General features: G+C 31.2%; 1 pseudogene; it reads left to right on the top strand.

Moving 5' to 3' along the window:
• The first annotated feature begins 1,884 nt into the window (after nucleotides 1–1,884).
• On the top strand, nucleotides 1,885–2,671 carry LOC104820213 (annotated as a pseudogene).
• Nucleotides 2,672–8,558: the final 5,887 nt, after the last annotated feature.

Genomic DNA, 8,558 nt, shown 5'->3' with positions numbered 1-8,558 from the left:
GGAAAGAGTCCGAGGATATGCACATGCCTCCTCGGAAATCGATCTTAAGCATATGGTTGTCTTATAATTCGTGGACCGAATCTTATTATAATTTATCTTTTCAACGTCACTCCTCTTTTCTTATGTTAAATATTAATAAAACTTGGTGGGCTAATTTGGGTTTATATTCAAATAATTATAGTGCCGACGAATACACTTTTGACTTGCGTGCATTAGTCAATTCTATTTTCGATATTTTAAAATGCTTAATAGATTTTGATATTAAGCTGTTTATAGACGGACTGCTTGTGGTTCGAATATTGGACCAACCATTTGTATTTTTGGGTTGAATACGATCAAATAATTGTTGCCAATATGTAACTAAGTGGAAAGGCATTTAAAATTTGGATAATACTTTTGGAAACCATGGGCATCATGCTCACCATCGTCCCTGGACGCCGCCGCCGGAGGCCTCTTTCTGCTACTTGTTCGCCTTCGCCTTCGGTGGTCCTTCCAACGGATTCATTGGCATGAGCGATTGCCCTTCTCCTTCATTCGATTACCTCGCCGAGAGGACTCAATTCGTCGCCTATCTCATCTATTCCTCCACTACAAAAAAATCATCGAATTCCAACGAATTTTCTAACAGATTTGTCCGTTGGAAATTTTTAAACGGGGTTTCAACGGCGTTTCAACGATGATTTCCGTTAAAATTCCGTTAAAATTTTCAACGGATATTCGTTAGAATCGCCCGTTGGAAATTTTTAACGGAATTTTCAACGTATTCAATAGAAAAATTAGGTTGAAAATTTCCAACGGTATTTCCAACGGATATCCATTGAAAATTTTCAACGGATATCCGTTGGAAAAATCAGTTGGAAATTTCTAACGGAATTCCAACGGATGTTGGTTGGAAAAAAAATTCCAACGGAATTCCAATGGATGTCGGTTGGAAATTTTTTTGAAAACATTCCAACGGATGTCGGTTGAAAATTTTTTTAGAAATTTTTTAAAAAAATTTCAACGGAATTCCAACGGATATCAGTTGGAAATTTGGATTTTAATTGAAAAATCAATTGAAAAATATATATACTAATATATATATATATACTAATATGTATATATATATATATATATTAGTATATATATATATATATATATATTTAAATATATGTATTTTATATATTTATATGTATACATATATATGTATAAATACAAGTATATTTTGTGTATATATATATATTAACCATATACATATACATAACAAATATTTTATATATATATATATATGTATATATGTATGTGTGTATGTATATATATAAATATTTATATGTATAAATATTTATATATGTATATATATTAATATTATATGATATCAGAAATTTAATTTGGAGCAGTTGGATGATTACCAATTGGAACTCTAAGATTAAGGAGAATTGAACTGGAGCAATGAAAGAATTGGTGACCTACTTGGAAGTGAGCTTCGGGGTCAGGATCGGGGTCGGGGTCGGGATCGAGAATATGTTTTGATTTTTTCGGTGGAAAATTTCAACGGATATCGGTTGGAAATTCCTCCAACGGATTGCGGTTGGAAATCCGTTGGAAAATTCCAATGGAAAAATTCGTTGAAATTCCGTTGAAAATTCCAACGGTTGTCCAACAGACACGGATTTCTAACGACGAAATTTAAATCCGTTGGAAACGTTAATTTCCAACAGAAATTTGGCCATTTCTAACAGATTTGTCCGTTGGAAATGACCATTTTTTTTGTAGTGCTCGTGTCTCATTTACCCTATCGTCTCCCACTGATTCTGGTCCGCCGATGGATGGGCGACTCCTGCCAGATCTCAGAACCTTCTGTTTGGTGTAGGGCTCGTCGATTTTGCAGGCTTCGGTGTTGTTCACATGGTCGGAGGCATCGCTGGACTCTGGGGAGCTGCCATCGAAGGGCCCACACTGGTCGTCATGGGTACGTTTCTTCTCTGGTTCGGGTGGTACGGATTCAACCCAGACTCTTTCGTCAACATCTTCAAATCGTACGGATCTTCGGGAAATTCATTCTACGGCCAGTGGAGCACTGTAGGAAGCACCGCCGCCACCATCCCCCTCACCGGATGCACAGCGGCGCTGACAACCCTTTTCGGGAAGAAACTCCTCGTGGGCCACTGAAACGTCACCAACGTTTGCAACGGCTTGCTATGTGGGTTACCGATCCGCAGCGGTTGACCCGTGGACCACCGTGATCTGCAGCTTCGTAGCAGCGTGGGTACTCATCGAATTCAACAAACTCGCCGAGAGGTTCAGATTCGACAACCCATTGGAGGCGGCTCAGCTTCACGGCGGCTGCGGCACGTGGGGGATAATCTTCACCGGATTGTTCGTTAAGGAGTACGTGAACGAGATCTACGCCGCAAATCCAGATCGTCCGTAGGGGATGTTGGTCGGCCACGGAGGGAGGCTATTGGCGGCGCAAGTGGTGCAGATATTAGTGATCAGTGCATGGGTGAGTGTGACGATGGGGACTCTGTTTTTGGCTCTGAAAAAGCTCAATCTCTTGAGAATTTCGGCGGAAGATGAGATGGTCGGTATGGATCTGACGAACCACGGCGGGTTGGCGTATGAATACTCCGATGATGAACCCAAAAAAGGGTTTATGGCCACGACAATGGCAGCTCAAGAAGCCGGTGTTTGAATCTACGTACGAATCGACGTGCATGCAATGCATGGAATAAATAAATTCTGGATAGCCTTGTTGGTGGTATTTTCACGCAGTTTATAATTTTGAATCATATGAACGAAAGTTAGATTTGTAAATCATCCCATCGCAAAATAATGTATTTGAGTACCTATCACGAACTACACAGTAACACGCTCCAAAATAATTAACAAAGTATATCCATAGAGATAGATGAAAATCAAGATTCTTGATATTTTATATGTAAAATTCGTAATTTTGTAAAACTTCGTGGGATATAATGATGTGCTTCTAAAATTACTACATCCATAAATTAAAAAAAATCCCACCAATCAAAGGTAAAAAAAAGGTTTTCCAAACTACGTGGCATCTTAGCATGATCAGCTACTATATAAATTATATTTTTGTATAATCAGGAATATAGTTCACCGCATTTTCGACCCAACTACATTTAACATGAGCGAGTGAACCGTCTTGTTGCAATTAATTGCATCTCACCTCTCTAGCGAGCTTCGAACACGGGACCTCGACTAGACACCCCCAACCTTGTCAGCTACACCATGGAGCTATACACAATTGGGTTATATAAATTATATTTCCACCGTATATAACCGTAAAACGGGGATTGCATACACAATTACGAGATACGGACGAGGAAATGAGTGCTGCAGCGACATACATTGAAGCACTATTCCATCCTCGCGTGGGAATGCCACAAGAGCACAAATTAAGGGCGTGTGATTCATGCACAAAAAAAAACATAAAACGACAAAAAAAAAGTAAAAACGTTTAATACAAGGTCCGAACCAAACCCCAGCATTATTGCCACAACTTTAAATACAAAGCGCACTTATCCAACGTCATTTTGCGAAGAAATATATAGTTTTTAATTTTTTTTTGTGAATTATTAGTGTGAAATCATTTGATCTTATTACATGATCTATATTATAATTGTATGAGTAAAAAATCCCTTTCTAATTCAACTGAGGACAAAACGCAACAAAAAAAAAATGAACGGATGGATCTAAATTATGTCGAGACGATAACCAATGGGATTCCGCCACGTAATAAGATTTCTCTGCCAACTCTTTGACCAGACCAATAACCCATCCACAACACAAACTCGCTTAATATTCTTCCCATAACAAATAAAAGGGATTTGAAATCTCTTTTTGTAGTAAAAAATATATTTTTCTATTGCTCTCCATAATAACTTGGTTTGGTTGGTTGTAGTCATGAAAAAAAAACTCCAAATTTCGGATATTAGAGACAATGAAATACGAGATCGGATAATGATATTAAAATACTCGATTTTTTGGGTTCGAATTTGGGTAATTGATATTATTTCATGGTGGGTATCTGGACGATACAAAATTATTTTTAAAACTTTAGAATTTATAGTACATTCGATGGAATAAATGATACTCGACATATAAATCCAGTTCTGTAATGATTTTCAATTAGAAACATAATAAATTTTGTAAGATGATTGGAATAAAAAGGGAAAATGAAAATTTAAAATTCGGGGATGGTATTATAACACAATCAGTTAGAAATCATTGTTATTTAATTTTCAATATACTACGCAGTTTAAATGCTGATTATAGTTTTTTTTTTAAAATTATATATGACAAAATAATCAACTTAAATGTGGATAATTAAAATAAACACTTGGATAAGCATATAATTTAATGGATATGTATCACCACAAAAGCATCATCATGGCCAGCATCAACATCATCATCCATTATTGACTGAATAAACACGTCAAGAGCAGCCATAACTACTGCACATATATATATATATATATATATATATATATGTTATTGTTCACCTTTTTTTTTATTTGATAAATGGTTAAACTATGATGGGAGATCAGAACTGCAGGAGAATCATAGTAGAGAAAAACCCTTCACAAGCTCGGCTCTGCGAATTAAACATCAAGTGCTGGCCCAAGTAAGATCTTCTTCTTCTTCTTGTAGCGTTTAGGGTTTAGGGTTTATGAAGATACATGAATTATATATGTATATGTGCAGGTGGGGATGTACAAAAGGGAGGTATAAGGTGAAGTACGAAGAAGAAGAGAAATGTTACATAGTGAAGGGGAGAGTGAAGGCAGAACCAGGATCGTCGGAGTGCGTGGAGTTTGGGGCTGGGGACATTGTCACTTTCCCTAAAGGACTCTCTTGCACTTGGCTCGTCTCTCTCCCTCTTCCTCTTCTTCATTAGCCTATATATGATTAGATATTTCATATAATTATTCAACTCGTGTCTATCTTCAAATTACTAATTCCTCCTCTCTTCGTGGTTCCCTTTTTGCTCTATTTTAAGTTTCATTTCTTCGCACTCCGTTTCTAAACATTTTTTTTTGTTTTTTCAGTAGATTTCGTTTTAGATTTTTTTTAGCTGATTTTTTAAGAATATTCCAAATTTTACCTTTGGCTTTAATCAACCAATTTGAACAGAGTATTGATGAGAATATAATTTAATGAGGGTATATATGACTTTTTTATAATTCATTAAAAAATCTAAAACAATAATTAGAGAAAAACCCAAAAAACCTTCAAGTATCTTATTTACACCACAATAACTTTCTACTTACAATTCAAGATAAAAATATCAACTATTAACTTTGAGGAAAAAAAACATCAAATATATAAATTATTTATTATTAATCTTTCACTTTAAATTTGTTATAAAAATCATCAACTATTAATTTTGATACAAAAAAATCATCATCTATCTAAATTATTAAAAACATTATGTTTTTACATTTATTTTAAAAATCTATAAAATTTGAATAGAATATATATATAAATAATTTATATAATTATAAAAATCACAATAAAAACATATTCTCTACGTTTAATTTTAGATGATATCTTGGCATTATGCACAAATATTAAGGGAAAAAAAGTATTTCTAAAATACCCTAATTTAATTAGTTATGAATTAACTTTCTCTAATTAATAATAAGATGTTGTTATCATCTTTTTCAATATATCAGCCATTTAATTCTCTCTCTACCGGAAAAATACATTTTTCAAAACTAAAATTATTTTTCATTTTCAATTGAATCAATCAAGATCCCATTTTTTTTCCTAAAAATTCAAATAGTCAAAACAGTACAATTACAAACAACAAATATCTATATATTAGATTATAATAATCATAAACAAATAAATTTTTTCAAAATTTTTTTTATAACTAGGATGGTTCTCTGGACATTCGTCTTACTATATCCACTCTAAATCCGACATCAACCTTTGTATATGAACTATTTTGGTGTAGAAATTATATCTCTTCCTACCAAGTGGAGTCGAACACCCGACCTACAGGTGTTTTGCACCGTCAGATCGACCGCTCGACCACCCCATGATGGGGTTCTTCATGACTTCTTATAATATCGGTTGATGAAACATGCTTAAAATATATATAGTCTTCTTCCTTGACTTCCATTTAGATGAACTATTAAATTTTTTGAAGTTTTTCATTTTGTATAATGTTGTTTACAAGAAAGATTTAAATAAGATTAAAAAAGATCGACATAGTTGAAAATTGATAGACAATTATTAATGTAGAAAAATAAAAAAATGTGTAAAGTATTGTTATGTGCTTAGAATAATTGACCATTATTAATAAAAGGGTAAAGTTGGAAAAAAGTGTAAATATTATATAAAAAACAACAAAACGTCATTCATTTTAAAACAAAAAAAATTTAATCTAAAACGAAATTTAAAATTAAATAGAGGAAGTAATATTTATTTAAATTTATCTTGTTGTAATTTATATAAATATTATAAACAACAATCTTTATATAATAAATTTTTATAAAAATGTTATACTTAAATTTGAATATATTTTATCGGTTGTAAATATTATATTTTAAATTTTTTTAAAATATTAATATTTAAAAGGTTGCAAATTATGTATATTTTATTGGTTAAAAATATAAGAGATAACATTTGTATTTTTTAAAATGAAATAAAAATATGATAATTTTTACATGCAATATTGTAAATTGAATATATTTTATTGATTACAGATTTTTATATTTAAAATACCGTTTTTTATAATTTTAAATAGTTGACAAATTTTTTTTATCAAAATTATTATAGAAACTTATGAAATATTTTTTAATTGTTATAGAAAAATTAAATTAATAGTTTGAAACCACTAAAATATTAATATATGATAAAAGTTAAATGTAATACTTACAATCAATAAAATATACACAATTTTAAGTAAAACATTTGTATACAAATTTATTAAATAAAGATTAATATTTATAAATATCTATATAGTTTTAAATATTATAATATGATAACTTTAAAAAAATATTATGTTTTTATTATGATATTTAGAATTGTATAATTTATATATGTTTTTCTATTCAAAATTTAGAGATTTTTATAATAAATTTAAAACAATTTTTTGAGTAATTTAGATAGATGATAAATTATGTTATTAAAATTAATAATTGATATTTTTTATAATAAATTTAAAGTTTAATTTTTTAAAAAATAATTTTTATAATTGATGATTTTTTTTAATCAAAGTTAATAGTTGGTGACTATTATCTAATATTAATATAGGTTTTGACTATTATCTAATATTGAAAATTAGTAGATTATAAATAACGACTGATTCTAGAAACTCTGATTTGTGTATCACGTGGGTTTGTTTAGAAGATTAAAAGTTTTTTTTGGTTAAAAGTAAATTATATAAAAGATTAAAAGTTCTTACCTCTATCCGTTTTTTTTTTAAATATTCGCCATTAAAAATAAGTGCCAATTTGTATATTGATACGTGCACGCACAAACAAAAATTAAAAAAATATATATGCGATTGATATTGTAATTTGTATCAATTGGTGAGAATTAATTGCAACCGAGAACTATAATAACTACCAGTCCATATGACAGTTATAATTGATAGTGGACTATATTATATTTGATGTAAAAAAGGAGAAAAAAAAAATATATTACAATGTTTATAGCGAAAAAACATAAACAGATTCCGTTACAAGAAAAAAAAGGAGACCGCGTTGTTTTTATGATTTAAAATATTTAATGTACTTTTTTCCTATTTAATTTTTTTTATCATTTGGATTAAACTTTTCTTTTTAAATAGAAAAAAAAAACAGTTTAAAGAAAGGAGAAATTATCCACAAATGTCAAAACATAGGCCCAATTACAAAGGCCCTAAAACAAGGCCCATTGGGCCCGATTAATCACATCTCCATGTATAATGGATAATTTTTTTTTATAATTCGAAAATTGATTAGATTTTCAATCTAATTATATCTCTCAAACCAAGATTCACTTCTCAAAAGGGTACTTGTATTAAAAACCGAGATCTTTCAGGTGCTCCTGGATCTGTATCAGGCGATGGCTCTTGAAATGCGTGAGTTATACCGAGCCGTAAATTATAGACCACTTCGGAAGAAAGCTGTTGGGTTGGGAGAAACTCCAGGATTTGCAGTCCGATACATTTCCATTATGGTACCTAGCCAAACCCGCCACCTCATGTGCCAAAGTCGGAAATATTAAGGAAATCTATGTAAATGCCCTGAGCGATAATTGATATATACAGCAGATTCCAACAACATGTCCCAATACTCGGATCCTAAATTAACAAAATGAAATAAAATTTATCTAACGGTACCTGGACTTCTGTGAAATTAACCAATCGACACCACCACTTTTATTTAGATCTATTTATCACAACGAAAAGGCCTAACGAGCTCTTCAATCCACGTGCATTTTTTTTTACTAAACTTACTTAGGTTAATGTAATTCTACAATATTTTTATTTATAATCTATACATGGACGGTTTTTATTTTATTGCTAATTTATCCCTCAAGTAATTAAGCCCTATATA

This window comes from Tarenaya hassleriana, unplaced genomic scaffold (genome assembly GCF_000463585.1).
Source record: "Tarenaya hassleriana unplaced genomic scaffold, ASM46358v1 Cleome3, whole genome shotgun sequence".
NCBI classification, from domain to species: domain Eukaryota; kingdom Viridiplantae; phylum Streptophyta; class Magnoliopsida; order Brassicales; family Cleomaceae; genus Tarenaya; species Tarenaya hassleriana.
The sequence above is the reverse complement of the archived record's forward strand: the minus strand, read 5'-3'. Positions and strand labels throughout refer to the sequence as shown.